Genomic DNA, 17,851 nt, shown 5'->3' with positions numbered 1-17,851 from the left:
CAACCTACGGCCCGATTCGAACTTTAAGATACGTCAATTAATAGATCTAGAAGCGATATAGATTAGATGTGTCAGTGTCAAAAGCAACGTTTTTTTTAAAGAAACGTCACATTTGGATATCTAATCTATATCGTTTCTAGATCTATTAACTGATATATCTTAAAATTCGAATCGAGCCGCTAGATTTCTATTCACGAAACGACTTGTCTAAATCAGTTAAGTCGGTCTTGTCTAGTGTATAATTAAATTAGATCTTGCAATTTATATGGTCAGTATGGGAGCTTTTAAACCGCCTTTCACAGGTCACATTTTTTTACGAAATAACTCTACGATTTGATGATATTGCCGTCAATATGAGGACTATAAAATATAATAAAGAAACTAATCAAAAATCTTTCCAAAGAAGTGGACTGTGGTACTTTTCAGCTCTTGGTATCAACCCCCAAGTCAAGTGTGTGATCAGAGGGCGACATCAGCTTGTGTTTCTCTAGATTTACACAAAAATCTTTGAATAGGTAATGATTTTCTTTATTCCTAATATTTGGACACAATCTTCAAAATCCATCAATCGATAGGTAGCTAACATGAGCTACTTAAGACTGCTAAAGACTTAAGTATAATTATCAATACTTTTAGAGACACCCGGTATAAGAACGAAATTCCCAGACGGTGACGATGAAGAGCCATTCACAACGTCGTAAATTGAGATCGAAGGCCAATCGAAAGCCATCTGCAAACGCCAATTACGCACAGAGCTGTAAAAACAATCTCATTATTCTCATTCAACTAATTGGATGAAGAAGATACGATTCCAATGCCAAAAATCCAGTACGTACAATAACGAGATTAGATAACTATCTACATTTTATTCTTCTTTTTTGGGTAGATCATATTTTTTTTATAAAGAGACAACTCATAATATTGGCAAGGTAAAAATGTTATAGAAATATAAAAATAATGTCTGTATTTAGGTAAACAATGGACGCAATATATTATCGTTTTGGCCGCTACTGTGACCTAATATAGTTTTGTTGTTCTGCGCCTAGTAATTTCACAAAGTAACGTTAGTTCACGATAACGACCCACGCCTATTATCATCACGTCGTGCGTTACCTAATCATCGTCGAAACTCTCTCTAGCCATAAGCCGTTTTGTACCACCGACATTGTTTACTGACAATTTGTAAACCTTATTTCGAATTATTTTATTTACTAATTATTATATTAATTATGCGTGAGCGGAGGGCAGACTAGGGTTGAAGTCAAGTCAGGTGCAGTTGTGAAGAGTTATGTATAAAAGGTGCCTTGCGTTACACAGTGTTGTAGTCACTGCGATTTTCAGTAGAGTATGGTTTTACCGACTTTTAAGTTTTGATTTTGGTTTCACTTAGGCTAAAAGATAAAAGTCAGACCTTCAATAGTAGCAAACCCAGAAAACCAGACCTGAGAGAAGCTGGTGAACTCCAGATGGAATGCGAAACGAACGAGGAAAACTGATTGCTTACTGAGAAAGATAAATGAAACGGAATAAGTTCAAGGGTCTTACAAGATGACCGAGAAAGCTTAGCCGAAATAGAGGTTGTTCTTATACGAGTAGTTGTGATGTCCTGCGAGGATTCTTCCATCTAGGCTCGAAATATCAGCAAATTTGCGGAACCTGCTAGGCGACAGTGTAACGCTCGCTGGCCCTAATCCGACGAGGGCAGCACACGTCGCCGTAAAGGGACAACAGTCGGAAATTATTACTCGCTTGTCTAACAAATTATCCGGCCCTCCGTAGTCTCCGGGTAACTCGGTTACACGGAGATTGTTACGATCGCTTTCAGAGATTGCGAGTCGATCGCTCGAGAGAACCAAGGACGCCAACTTTATTCTGCAAGATGGCGAAAACGATGAGAATGAAAAGTTAATCTTTGTTGAAGCCACTGAGCAACGGTGAAGTGGATGATCATCAAGTCCATGGATTGGCCAGCTGAAAGATACATGCCATGATTCTAAAGGCTTACAAATTTTTAACAGCTAAAATTTGTCCTTATCTGTGATCTTGACAATTGGTAGACAGGCACGTAACGTTGATAAAAAGTAACCGGGGCCTGCTTTAAGAGTTCTAAGCGTGCGAGTCGCTTGCGTTCAGTGCCATGGCAATACAGCCTGGGAACAGTTAATTTACAGCGCACCCTGCAAATTAATATCTCTGATTTGGACCCCTGTCAGCGTCGGGCGATGTTAGGTCTGTACTGGATTAAAAAGGCTGCAAAAAAACGCCGCGACTTCGGACGTACGTATATCGGTTTTTCCATTAAATTATCATAAAAAAAGTTTATGAACAAATGTATAAATTAAAGCGAAATTTTATTTTTCTCGAGCGCGTTTTGGAAACTGCTGTGGAGTCATTGCTCGACATTTTTACTATGTTTAACCTTCCACTTTTCATAACGCCTTAAACCTTCGTTGCTTCGATAACCTCGTTAAATCTGCTTCAGGTATCTTGACCATACAATGGGAAAAGTGAATTTACCGTGTCGCCCCGACAAATTATTATCTCCGATTGAAACCCTTTTCAGCGTCGGGCGATGGTAGATTGGCAACGGATTAAAAAGGCTGCAAAAAAGAATACAGCCACCACTTCAGCTCCGGTTTTTCCATTGAATCATAAAAAAGTATAAAAGTCAAGCTAAGACGAGAGGATAAATTAAAAAGAAATGTTGTTCTTCGGAAGCGCGATTTGCCATAATATATGCTCGCTTGTTTGATTTAAAGAGACAAAGCTCGTATATTTTATTATTTTGGATACATTTAAGTACGCTTTAGAAGCGATAATCGGTTGCTTCGATAATCCAAGTCGCGGGGTCTGCTTTGATAACTCGTTTACCTATCTACATGAACTGGGAAGGGTTAATTTATCGTTTAACCGACTGAAAAAACCGGCTAAAAGACTGTAAAAAGGAAAGAGCCTATTCAGCGCATTTAAAATTTCCATGAAATAAGAAAAGCTGCAACTTTTTTTTTTACTGAAGCGAAATTTAGCTACTGTCGATCAGAGGGCGATTTTTTTATTTCGTGCGCTTGATTTCGTCATTCGTAAATCTGTGGAAAACGGTTATTCGATATTCTTGAAATACGAGCAATAGAAATTGGGAATCTAGTAGTAGGTATTGCCCACTCGTTTTCAATTCTATTAGTAGAATTGCCTAAGTAAATGCCTAATAGTGAAAGATTTCGTGCGCTCCAAATTCAAAAAACCTCTAGGCTAGAAGCTGCCCAACTGAGCAGCACCGTTTTGCACAAAATGTAACTGTTTTTTACGCCTTTAGGAGCTATCTATCAGACACATTAGCCATGGGCAACCATTTAGCGAAAATGCATACTTAATTGTATTTAAAAATAAATTAAGATCGGAACTCCGAGTAGATAGGTAAATGGAAACAATAGACCTAGTTAAGGCAGACTCGAACTGATTCGTTCGTGATTCAACCGCCATAGATTTAACGATGCCATTCATTCGTTCAATTATCGACGGTGATCGTTCCGTCATAAAGCAATGCTATTAAATTATGCCGTTCAGCTGAACAAATACCGACATTCATTTAATCTGTGTGAAGTGATAAAATCAAGCATTCTTTGTTTGATAGCGCTATTCATGAAACGGATGGGCATTGTGTTAAATAACATTTATTGCGATAGTATTTATTTTTAAATCTTAAGGCTCATTTAGACGGTGGTCCGAGAACTCACATGCGAGTTTTATTACATTGCGGTATTTGATCGGCCGGCTAAATTGAATGTAACCAATAGTCCTCAATGTAACTGATATCGCATACGAGTTCGGGCGCTGATGTCTAAATCAGCCCTTATTGCTCCTCTACACGATGGGCCAACGCCGGCCACTCCAAGGGACGCATTTATGCGTTAGAGGGAGCAAGTGATATTGCTATCTCATTCCACCGCATGGCTGCGTCCATTGGAGTGGCCGGCGCTGGCCCATCGTGTAGAGGAGCCTAATGACACTCATCATCACCGGACTATATAAATCCCATTGTAGGGCACGAAATCGTCTTTCATTCCAAATGCTGGTGATCATGTCTAATTGTGTTGGTGATCCTATAAACAAAGCTTTCATACAATTAGTAAGTACCTTTTTAATAAAAAGAGTAAGAGACTTCCGTTTCTATTTCCAGTCATTAGCTTTGATGAAAAGGGCTCCACTCCAGGTAGTAATAACCGGTACAACGTGTTAATCCACATCGTCCTTTAATATCGGGTCCCGCTTGTTTCTTCCAGCAGACTTCGGGCAATATTACCCATTATTAACCCTAGCTTATTGCCCAGTTCATACATTTTGCTTCCGACCTAAACCAGACGAAATGAAATTTCAGGTGGATTTAACAAGAGGTCGGAAATGGAAACTCGGCGAATAGTGTGTGAAACTTGATATGGCGCGTTTCTATCTAACAGTTTGCAGTATGGAAATTGAGCATTTTAGTGTTTTGTTAAAGGAACAGAGAACAGATCTAAAACAGGATGCAGCTTGGCTAGCGCAACTAGCTTTGAACGGATTATACCTACTCGATTTCAATCCTAAATGCCCAACCAATGCTGCATCATGTTTATTCAAAACACCAAAGTTGTGAGTACGCGCGAACGTATGAAATGCCTATTTATGTATAGGTAGGTATTGCGCCAGAGATAGACTGCCGTATTCGAACTTCAAGATATTCACAAGAGACGACACGTACTAGATCCATATTACTTTTACGTTAGATAGAGTAAGATATCTATTAGATGTGAATTGGATCTCTAAGTCATATCCTGTGGTAATCGTTCAAGAGTATCTCCAGAATCGCGCAAATGTCAAATTTGACAGGTTAGATCTTGAACATATCGTTATCGTAGTTTGGTGATGTCTAAAAGATATCTAATAGATGTCTATTTCAAAATCCGAATCGGGCCCAGAGGCATGTGTAGAAGTCATGAAAGGGTCAGCGCGAATTTAATTAATCAGGTTATTATACCTACCATTTATAAAACCTATAGATTATAGCGTGTTACTGATCTAATATTAAATTATCTATCTAATATTATCAAATCCCGGCTCGTACCAATGAGTTTTTCGGAACTTATGTACGAAATATCATTTGATATTTACCACTAGCTTTTCGGTGAAGGAAAACATCGTGAGGAAACCTGCATACATCTGCGAAGAAATTCAAAGGTGTATGTGAAGTCCCCAATCCGCATTGGGCTAGCGTGGGGACTATAGCCCAAGCCCTCTCGCGCATGAGAGGAGGCCTGTGCTCAGCAGTGGGACGTATATAGGCTGAAATGATGATGATGATGATGATGATGATGATCTAATATTTATAGAAAATAAAATACTTTCACAATCACAATCTGCACATGTGTTGATGTGAATAAATAAAATGTTTATTAACCATAAATAGGACGGTAATAAATTAGGTATAGGAATTCCTTTATTTTGCGACTTTTAATGTCATTACAAATGATGCTTACACATGTGAGTTATGTGACTTATGTTTAAGGCTATAAGCATCATTTGTAATGACATTCAAAAATTTTGCAACATGAAATGCAATACGGTGATACTGATAATGAACACTAAATTCAACAAACCACTCCAAGCATCGGTGGTTCAGTGGTATAATGCTCGCCTGCCACGCGGGCGGCCCGGGTTCGAGTCCCGGCCGATGCAGGTTTTTTGACAAAAATAGGAAATATAGATATTTTGTTTCGCCTTTGTTACTTTACTCCAACAGAAAATAAAAACTTATACAACTAAATACAAAATCTTACTATTCCTACCCTAAGCAAACCACTTTAGTAGTTGCAATAAAACGCGATAAATTTAAAAACAGCGCATGGAGACACCGAATTCATATTCAAAGAGCGCATTCACTTACTCGGAGTGAGGTGTAAGGCGGGAAGTATGGCGTTAAAATATACCGCCGTAGAAACATCAGGTATGTATGCAATTTTCTAGTTTGCATCGAAACGACACACCTGAAATACGAGACTAAAGTTACAACAGGCATTACGTCTTGGAAAGTATCGTTCACGTATTTTATAGGTTCGGAATTGAACTGTGAAAGTAAGGCCTAAAATGTTTCGTAATTGATATAGATCAAATTACATACTTATATGCCTTACGTACTACTTGCCTTACTTAGAAATTGCAAAAGAACATTACATTACCTACTACTAAAATTAGTTAAGGTTTGGTTCAAGCCAAATAATGCCGAACTTTTCGGCCACCCGAAACTGACAGGACGTATTTTCGATAATGCCCGACAGAAGTTTCCGGTTTCGGCAAAAAATCTGGTTTCAATCGGATACTAAGAGAAGACAGACAATTACAGAATAATTTCACACTTGAACAGAAGACTAGAAGACTTTGTTGCAATTTTGACTTCACCGTCCCCATAGCTGTTTGATAGTATCCTTGACTCGGCCTCCTGGTTCAAAGTATGATACAGAAGGGGTAAAATCTCCTCGGTATAAATGGAGACAGCATAACATAGCTCATTTGAGCCAATATGGCGAATAAATTGCATACGAATGTGTGATTACTGGCATTCTCTCACCTAACGCTAAACTTGATAACTAGTATAACATTACCTCGATTTCTGTAAGAACTACACGCGACGGAAGCTCAAGCTGATACTGGAACAATTTTTGTAAATGGGAATGTCAGTCTAGAGCGTCTGCCGGAGACCTCTTCGTATTCTATCGACGCTTTATATTGACGTCTTCTTTTCCAAGCTCACTTCTATATCGCATCTCGTAGTTAAATATGAACCTTAACAAACATAAAAGTAGATCGGTTTTACAATGACAGTGTTACATAGATACGAGGTTTGGTAGGTAAACAGTCGATAACCGATATCGCCGCGATCGCTCAATGCACACTTGAGTAACAACCCTTTTGATACGTTGCATTACACTGAGAGTTGAGAGTATGTTTATTTACGGAAAGGATCCGTAATAGAAGACGTTTTTCCGGTGCTCTGTCGCTACTGTAAATATTAAGACATTTTCTTATCTTAATTATCGACTATTAGGAATATTACTCGTAGATATGCATCAACGATCAGCACTGAATTAATCTTATCCAGCTCTATATCATACGCGTCGTTTTTCAATAAAGGTTAAAAATGATAATAGCAACACGTTGTCTAAATATATGTAGACCAAATCATTCCTGACTATTACTGGGATTAGAAGCACATGCTATTTCGCTTTACAATTTTAATCCGTACGTTTTTAGCCTGGGCCTATCCTAGCTATCCTTTTTAAATTTGTCGGAGGCTGGACCGTTTCCATGTACCAGCAGGTACAGCATTCGCAAATAGTTCTTTTATTTCTGTCCAGCTCCGATATCGTATCTGTGATCGGATTTTAGAACGCAGCCAGAGAAGGCTTTCGCAATTCCTCGTATTTTGCAGCTTAATGTCGCAGTAGGGCTTCAGAGTGGAAACTAGGCGTTATTAAAATTATGCTTACCATGATTTTGGTGTAAAAGGTTGGCCGATAAAAATTGCAACATTACCAGAAATTGTAACATAAAGAACTACTTAGTGAACGTAAAGTTGATCCAAATTTTCTGTGACAAATAATTTGTATGGTTTTTACCGTTCGTAAAGGTATAAGGTGATAGGCGAGCGTGTATGAGGAATGTTATGAATGTGAAGGAAACGAAAGAGGTATGTCAGGATCGTAGCAAGTGGAAATCCGTGGTCATTATATGTACGTATGTACGATAGGTAAACTGTTGGTTCTTAATTGTATTATGTAACACAGTTAAACAATAAATCTTATCTTTTTTTATCCTGTGTACCTATATTTAACTCAGCTAGAACTTTGACCTGCGTCGATACACTAAGTGACCGAAGCTTTCGTAGATGCGTACGTATATATCGGTGCAAACCTGTAGGTAAGTACGAGTCGACCATTTTCTCAACGTTTTATTAGTCACAAACCAAATTATGTGTATATAAGAATTTATATATTACATATATATATTATCGTCTAGTACCCACAATATAAGCCTAACTGAGCCTATTTTGGGACGGTCGGTCTGTGTAAAATTGTTTTAGTTAAGATTGAGATTATTTTTAATTTGAATTATCCTTTTTTTCAAGGCATGCGCTCGGTAAAGCAATTAGAATATCAACCCTAGAGTTTTTGCCTTCAACCATTCATCCGCCAAGCTAATGCCGAGGGCTCTCCTCAGAAGCGCCTTTGATAGCATCTCGCCGGTAAAGAAAATGATGCTGTGCACTCGATTTGTATGCCATTTGTAAGCGACGGAGCGAACTGTTTTTGAGTTCTAGTGCTTTATTAGTTCAGTTAGATGGGTAAAAGGACGTGACAGGATTGTGACTTAAGGTATTTTTTTTAATTCATGACGATTTTATCGTGAGTCCCGTAATAAACGCTTTATTACGGGACTCACGATAAAATCGTAATTTTTTTTATTATTTCAGACTTCAAAAGCGTCCGCCTAAAAGACTAAGTTAGAAATGGAATATATTTAGTGAAGACACCTCTTTAGTGTCTATTGTTTACCAGCTCCAAAAATTTTGGTCCAAGTCCTCCTACACCTATGTAAGCTTAGTGTACTTTACTGCATCTTTTGCTAACGTTCAAAACCAAATTAGGTTTAGTACGGCCCGACACTATCATGGATACTGACATTACTTTGACGGAATGACGTTTTTAGTGATAGTGTAGGGAGTGTCATGAGGGAATGACGGCAAGTAATGAAGTTTATTTTAATAATTTCCGTCAGTATTGGAGTTATGTCAAAGTAATGATACTAGAAATGACATTATACTGACAGTGAATTGATTAGAATGATGAAATCAGAAATGACAGAAAGAATGATGGACGATAATGAAGTTATTAAACATTTTTAATATTTTTGAAGAAATGTCAAAATAATGACACTATACTGATAGTGAGTGGAGCGCATTATACAAGTCACGCTCTAGTCCAGTCACGCAAGAATTTATTAATTACCTACCATAGACTAGGAAGCCTCTAGACCGAGTTTAGAGCAATTATTTCATGAAACCGATGATGCCAAAAATACGGGGGCGCGCGGGACGAGGTGAGCGAAGTCCCGTGCCGTGATTGGTCCGTTCAAAGACACGGACGTCACACAAAGACACTTTCGACTCGAACATGGATAATTCGCCGTATGCGTGGCAGAGGGGGTAGCGCGACTATGCTCAGTCTGGAGGATATTTTGTCTGTGTTACCTACTTAACTATGCAGGTTTTGCCATCGACGGATACATCTGGCAGGATATCATTATAATTTTAAAAAAATAATATAATTTGTGTCAACAACATTCATTAGGTACCAGTATTCACTACAGGTAATATCAAAAATTCATCAAACGTTTACAACACCAATTTACAAGCAGAGTGCTTGTAAAAGTTGGATGTCTAAAAAAACTTCGTAAAATGTTTTTCTTTCACGACTGGTTGCCATGACAGTTTTAAAGGCGGCCAAAGGGAATTCCTCTTTTTCCCGGGCTTTTATCACAAACAACTTTGGGATACACAATACAATTAGGTCATTTGGTATTTTAGTAGGTACGTAGTAATTATACACATCAAACTACTACATGAAGACATTTAAGAAACCCGATTGCCTACTTCAACATAACTACGACACTTTATACAAAAACATCCGACCGTCATCGTCATCAGGTTGTGTGGGGACACGAACAATAGGTACTTTAGAACCCGTGCCTTAGAAGCCTCGAAGAGTATTCTACTGGTTGCAGAGCTATTATTACCTGAAACAAATAATATTTCACATTAATATCAATAATATTAAACGGTGAGTAGAAGCGTGAATCAAAGGGACTCCGAGCGTTCGCTCTAATAACATACAATTGCTTTGTTCTGACTCAATTAATATCTGAAGCGGTATTCTGGTTTAACAATTTGTAATCGTGATTATATTGTTATGACACGGCCTTGACATTATTCGCATTGAGAATCGCGCGCACCTACATATAGGTACGAGCGAGATGCCAAAAGACAATGACACGATTCATAGTGAATTAAAGTGAGCAAATTCTATCTTATCAATATCACAACCTTATCTAATTTTATAATCAGAATACTCCCGGATTACGGTCTATTTCTCGGACATCATTATAAACTTAGATTTATTGGAGGAGCCATGATGCTTTACATTCTTCAGAATTTCGTAGCTGCTTATGAAGATCCCTCCGATTGAAGTTGTGTCACTGTTTGAAGTTATTAGCTATTGTCATATTTATGAACAATGAAGTACTTTTGAATTACATTCAGTAGGTACTTTGCGTCCTAATTAGGTATATTTCGACTACGTATTTTATCCACTTTGGTTTTGGTGCCCTGCATTCGGCGACAGACAGAAAGAGGTGGCGGCAAATTGTCAAAGTGAAGCTGTTCCCTAGAAGTGGCCACGACCCTCAGTGGTGAGGAAACCGATGCAAGGCGGAGCAGGACTAGGAGGAGGCAAGTAAAACACGAGTAAATAAGGCCAGGGCTTGTAGGAAGTAGTGTCTTTATTCGACTCATTCAAGAACGCCAAAACCTTTAGACGCCATGTAGGTTTTGGGTTAACACCTTTGTAAGATTTGATTAAATAATCTTCATTGAAAACACTTCTTTGTCCCATGTAGACCTACGCCTTTAATTACGATAGAATTAGGAACAAGACAAAAAGACGGCCAAGACAGTCCACTTGTACTGATTACCGAGTAATCCGCACACCTGACTGCATATTACGCGCCGAGTACAATCTCAGGTCATCCAGCGTAAGGTGAACTCTAGAAATATAACAACTACTTGGAAACTTATACTGGTCTAAACGCGCCGTTAACTTGGTAAACGATTATAATGATATACCTGGCATCTGTCGAACAGGACTTCGGGGCTTAGCTGATAATCCCCCGGCTTACGTAGGGCCGTGGCTTGAGCTGGGCGAGCAAAGAAATTACTTGATTTTGCCTGGAGGTATTCTACACATAGTTTTTTCATGACTTTGCGACGAAAGTAAAAGGAATTTTCTTGCAAATGTTGCTGAATATTTATTTTACGAATAGCTGATCATTTTATATATAATAGTATGAACTAAAATTACAACACATATGATTGTCTCCATAGTTAAAGGTGTAGCATAGTTTTACACCACTTGCACTCAACAATTATATGTACACATCAGGTATTTAGCCATTTTATGTACATGACTATTTTACCCAGAATCTAAATAGGAGTTCTATGCAAAAGAAATCGTAAGCTATGACATATAGTGTATTTTAATCCTTAGGGTGCCTAAGGGCCCCTGCACACTAGCGTTATCTGAGCGTCGGCGTCTAGTCAACTCTATGGCTGCTACTCGAAGCGACGTTACCGCAACTGCGCAGCGACGCAATTTTCCATATCGCTGATTAGACGCTCAAAAGACGCTAGCTAATGTGGGATGGTCCTAATGCAAGTTTTTGGTTACCAGTAATAGAAACATGTGATATTAAAGAAAACAACGTCGTTTCCATACTTTTGGCTTTTGGGTGTATGTATACGTAGCGACATGATAGCCCTTTTGTAATAGCAATCGGCCGGGCTAACTGCAGCGATGCAATAAAGCGTTATCGTTTAATAACCGCGCCGCGGCCACAATTTACAGTAACTACCCAAAACGGGTACCACGGAGAGCTGAATGCTGTAAACTGCGGTCCGGTTAACGCGAACTTAACTACATATTAATGTTATTTGCGTAACACTCTACCGGATCCTTTTCAGTGTTCCGTAACAGATCCGACACGAGCTCTAAGGCTAGATGTAGACTCACAGGCTCCGTATATCAAGCGGTAACTCCGGTTGCCAAACATTGACGTTTCACCATTCTGTTACCACAAAACATTATGGCGCCGTATAGCTTATAGCATCATCTAGTATGACTGTTAAACTCGGGGACACTAGGTATACTTGAGTTTACATCTCGTCTAAACTAAAATAACTATATAATATTAACTAAATAACTTTTAGTTATTTATATTAGCCAAATTACCAGGCGTGGCTCACTCCGCGATTTCGTCGCTTTGCTACAGGTAGCTAAAAGAACAACTTCGACCCCTATTTTGGGGTTTGCCATAAGCCGCGCGCCACCTAGCGGCCATATCTGTGCTGATTGTGACCAACACGTTTTGTTAGAGAGTGAGTCTTCTGTACCTAGTACTATTATTTATTCTGTGACATTACTAATCCTCCGCTGCCGCCTAAACACTGTCAAAACAATCGATTCAATATTCGACCTGTCGTTCTTGGTTATAGTTCGTTTTTTTTAGCATTAGAAATAAGGTAAACAATCTTGATGCGTCTTTTAATTGAAAAACACATTTTAAAAATAAGTTACGGCAAATATGTAACAATTATGAATCTAATACGATCATTTATATTCTTCCGCTTTCATAAGTAATAGTTTTTGATTTTTAATAAGCGTTTTTCAATTAAAAGACATGTCAAGATTGCTTACCTTCTTGCAAGTTCTTTCTAATGCTAAAAAAAACGAACTATAGTGGTTATCAACCTTCATCATCTGATACTCCATTAATATTTTCCTACATCAGACAAATCAGTTGCATTTTGAGCTAGTTGAAATGTTTCGTGTAATTGCTCAGCAACAACATTATGTAATGTCATTCAACTTACAATCAAATTAAAATCTTGCCCATTTATCCTCGCCCGGTGCACAAACCTGTTCATTTCAAGCTGACTGTACACTTCAATCGTGAAAATTAACGACAAGAGCATGCGGCGTGAAAAACGACACGAAAATACACGAGAGCGAAGTGAGGTGACGTCACCGACGGAGCGAGCCTCTGTCGAAACAGGGGAAAAGTTATGACACTTTTGACGTGGATAAAGGACAAAAAGGATAACGGATGTTGGTGTATAATAATACTGAAGAGCCATAGTCTTACCTTAATGACTAAAATTGCATTGCTCTTCCAGGAAAACTGATAGGTACAATATCTGACACTCTTTATCCAATGATTTTTTTAAGCAATAGAACAATTCCTTTTATAGGTAGAACGATTTATTTACGAATTTTTACTTCTATCTTCTTCTTCTCAGCATATTTGCGTCCACTGCTGAACATATGCCTCTTTCATGGCTTTCCATGTTGTTCTGTATGCGGCGGTTCTATGCCAGGTCGGCCCTGCCGTCTTTCTAATGTCGTCCGTTTACTTTTTTTACGTTTACTTCTATATTTAGCTATTATTTGATCTGTTTACCACCAGTAGGTTCTAAGGTGTTTTTGTCTGTTTACCTAAGTATATTTTTATAGTAAAAAGGAAAGAATATTACCGGACATAAAAGGCAGGCTTAATCTGGCTCAGTAACACGCTCCAATCTTTACGGCGAAACACTGATACTTTCGCTAGAACCCAGATTAAGGGATAATCGATGTATAAAAATGCGTAATGTAAAAAATATTTTACTAATAAAATTTTCATTTTTATGTTTGTAAATGAGTTAAAGTATGATTGCTATTGCATATTTGTGAGTATTGTAAGTAATTAGCTGTGCTAAAAGCATTACCTCCCAATGAAATCGATAATAGTACCTTACAGTATTCTTATAGGTAAGTACTACTTTGTACAATCAGCAGAAATAGTTGTTAAGCGGGCGAGGTGCTCAAAATTATTTTGACGCGACTTTATTGTTAAGAGAATAAGATCGCGTCAAGGTAATTTTGAACATCTCGCCTGCTTAGCAACTTCTGCTGCTGACTATGATTTATTAACAAACTTAAAAAACGTTACCATCACTCCCTATAGTCTAAGTAGAATAACAAGTGTGATGGAAATATTACTTAACTTTCTTTGATCACGCTACTCTAACTACACCGTGTTTTTTTTTATTTCCGTTAATTTCAGGGGTGCATTCCTGAGCTTAAATCTAGTAACTTTCTCAAAGACACCGATACTCTAATTAACTCCATTGTGGAGATAATCGATAAATTTTTTTTTCCTTTAAGGCCTCTACATGCGTGTACACTTGCCTTAGGGCCGGTTTACATATTGATTAGTGTTTAGAATGAGTTCATGTATTTGCTACTAAACTTAAATACAATCTCGGTCGCTCGATGTTCGAAATGACATTGATGTCACAGATTTCAATTGTTTGGTTGAGTTAAATGTAATGCCCGTGTTACAACAACGCTATATGCTACATTTAATTACTTTTAAAAACTTAATTTTTTTTTGTAAAAAAGCAAAAAAAAAAAAATTTTTTGAAAATTAACTACCTATGCCATTTAGTTCTCTTAAACATACTCAACCATACCCCGAAGTTAACGGAATTCAATAAAAACACGGTGTATAAACGCTTACAACTTTTCTTTACAAAACAAAAACAACTATTTCCAAGCGAAAGCGCCCGCACCGCACGCCCACAGGTGCTAATAATGCAGATTGCTAGAAGGTCATATCTAAATCACTGGATAGACGTCAGTACTTTATCTTAACTCAGCACCTGGCCGCCCCCGGCGTGAGTTATAACTTCGGTTCTCCTTTTGTTGTTTACGAATGAGTTTTTCACGTTCGCGGCGCCCGCGGACCACAGTTCGACACACCTGCTCCACCATTCTGAGGCGGCGTTATATTTATTGTGCTCATTTTATGTATATTGTGAGCGAATAGTACGCATTTGGCAACTTATCGCGCCTAATGTTGCGCGATTTTTCTCAGCGACGGGACTTGCGTGGGGATGATGTTTTTATTATAAAGACGTGACGGAATGCGAATTGCGGATGAGAGGAAATGTGCGTATGTACATCATATACGTCAGTCGTTTACGTTTGAATGCCGCTGTTATTTGTCGACTGCTTTATTGAGGTTTACTGTTATAACTGACTTTAATCTTTTTCTTTTGGCAGCTTCAATCTGATGCTGAAATACGGTTTCCATTTTAGAATTATATTCAGAAAGAGATACCTACTTTTTGTGTACGCTAACCTTTATTACTTTTTGGTTATTGTTTATATTTAAACAATCGTTTAGCATAACTTGAACTGAGCTCATTCACACATTCATTCATTGACACATTCATTCATGAGCACATTCATTCATTCATTCATTTAGAAAGGTTTGTTTACCAAGGTATCAAATGGATATAATTAAAATTATTAAAAAGATTACATAATGTGAGAACATTGATACAGTGATTGGAATAAAATTAAACAATATGAAACTCGAAATAAAACATACGGACAATATTATTCATGTCTTCCTGTTTGTGTCTGGAAATTAAACAAAAATATCGGTATTCATCCACATGGAAATGTGATACTCACAAAACGTTAGCTTACATGTGTTTACGAGTATTTCCTTCCTTCCCCGCCAGCGTTTGCAAATTTACTCTACGATAACATAATGTTGTGACACCTATAGGTACAGTCACCTGCAATAATATGTTACACAGCGAACGCCGCAAAAATATCTGACACGATCTTATTTGTAGAGCCATAAGAGCTTGTCACATATTTTTGGGGCCTTCGAAGAGTAACATTATTGCAGGTGACTGTACAACGATCTTCGTCTCACAAGAGGCGTGTAAACTTCCTGCCGCGACTGGCGTTGGCTTTCGTCGCAAGTCGCAATGCGATTATTCGCGCTTCAGCGGCACCCGCACAGTCGCTGCACAGTGGACGGTGTCGAAATAAGTTTTAATGGTTGCCGGCTCTTAGCGGCCGCAAAGTTACGTGGGTTTAAAGTCTCGCATGCGGGCCCGACGTGCCCGACCCAGAGTTTTATTGCTCAAAGTGGAACGCAAAAGTAATAGCATTTAAACGGGCTTACTAAAAATTTGTTGGACTTTGTGTTCTGTGGACTCTGTAGTTAAACTAGGCGTCCGCCACTCACTTATGGCGGTACGTTATTTAATTACCGGTATTATTGTAAGTGGGTAAGTTGTTCGAATTTGAATTAGCAGCTAGCAGGAAGTTTGCTGACATAATAGGAGTTTTGTAATTTGTAAGCAATACGGCAATATTGGAAAAAGTAACACAAATTGTTGATTGTGAAATAATGGCTAACTAAACTACACAGCTGAAGATTTTTGTAACATAAAGACTGTGTCCTGTTTTTAGGTTTCGCGGCCAAATCGTTAGAATTTGTTAAATTCAGCCATTTAGGTGCCATGCCATTCAAGAATTTCGTTTATGAATTAGAAATGTTGTTAGGACTTTTGCAATTAAAATTTAAAGTACCTAACTCTAGTTCCAATGAAAACCAGTTTTAGCATGATATAGTTAAGAAACTTCATTTTAAAAAACAAATTAGGGCCACATAGAGGTCCTTTCGATTTTTTAAATCTTAATCTGTTATTGATATATCATTGATATCTGTGTATCTCGCTAGCATGAATTAGTGCGAATGCGTGCATTAACAACAAGAAATACGATATAAAAATTTTTTCAATTTAATTCTGTTATTATTTTAGGTTCGGATAAAGTAATAAACGTTAACATATATATTTCTTTTGTTTACTTAGAAATACTTAGAATTTTGTCTGTCAGCCTATACGACTCTCAGCTTCGCCGTTCTCAATCGTGATTTTTGGAACTCCTTCTAATCTATTTGGGACAATACAAAACAATTAATAGCTTCGATTGACATACACGCTATGCCCCGACTTGCGATACTCATCGGGGATAATTTGAGCATTATCGATTCGGTTTGACGGCACGTCTGTCATCCCGTTTACACGGGCACGGATGGGGCCTGATTGGGCCCTCATTTGGGCCGATTGTGCCTCACGAATACATAATTGTACGCCGGCGCCATTAAGATAATCTGTGCGGCGTGACTGTCATGTTATGTGCTCATTGATCGGAGCTGTGGACAGTTGAAGAGAATAGAAGGGAAATACTTAAATATTAATATATTTTTCCTTTTTTATTGTGGGACGTACCACATAATTACAATCTATAAATTGTAAATACAGATGTCAATCACAATGAAAAAATCAACGATGATCAATGATGGACGCAATTCCGGAATAGGTAACGCATTGTACCGGCAATCCAAGGATGTTCGAGTCCCACGTTGTTGACCAGAGTTGATCATCGTTGATATTTTTACATTGTGATGGATATCTATATTTACAATTCATAGAATAGGGATATACGATAAGTATCATAACAGTCTATCTATTTTGTGAGATCCCTTAAAGGGATAAGTTCGCCTTTGTACTAATGACGAATGTTATTTTTCCTGTTTTGTTTTGTTTTTTGTACAATAAAGTGTTTTACTACTACTACTACAAAGCCTTAGTATACTTTTAACTTCTTAACTTTCTCTAACTTCTAACTTTTAACGTTCTCCTTTCGTCGCTGAGCGATAAGTAATACTTACACATGATTAATGTCTACAATTTAACAATTTGATTATTTACAAGTTTCTTTTGTATGATTACAAAATTATTATTTTGTATGATTTTGTATGACACCATTAACCTTTTGTATAATAAATAAAAATTATATTTGATTATTAAGTGGTATAATTGAATAGTCTGCATGTATTTAGGTTTAGACAACGAAATATTACATAACCCCACGTTTCAAATGTCCTGCGGTCGGCTGCGATCCAAGCACACTGGTTCAAATCTTGGTAAGGCCATTTGTTCCTGAGCTGGGTGTTACTTGTGTATCTAGGTGTATGTTTATCTACTACACTCTAAAAAATGAAGACCAACTAAGAGCAGTTTTCTCTTCGTTGACGTTAAGTTAATTACAACAATAACGATCTTATATAAATCAAAGAA

The 17,851-nt window shown here is 37.8% G+C and overlaps 1 protein-coding gene and 1 non-coding gene across 2 annotated transcripts in view; one reads left to right on the top strand and one right to left on the bottom strand.

Moving 5' to 3' along the window:
* Window positions 1-17,851, bottom strand: part of LOC134669661 (furin-like protease 2) — a 337,125-nt gene that overhangs the window by 41,283 nt on the left and 277,991 nt on the right. The gene's annotated exons all lie outside the window — the stretch shown is intronic.
* Window positions 5,639-5,709, top strand: Trnag-gcc (transfer RNA glycine (anticodon GCC)). The gene has a single exon. It is a non-coding gene; the product is annotated as a tRNA-Gly (tRNA).

Source organism: Cydia fagiglandana, chromosome 12, assembly GCF_963556715.1.
Source record: "Cydia fagiglandana chromosome 12, ilCydFagi1.1, whole genome shotgun sequence".
NCBI lineage: Eukaryota > Metazoa > Arthropoda > Insecta > Lepidoptera > Tortricidae > Cydia > Cydia fagiglandana.
The sequence above is the reverse complement of the archived record's forward strand: the minus strand, read 5'-3'. Positions and strand labels throughout refer to the sequence as shown.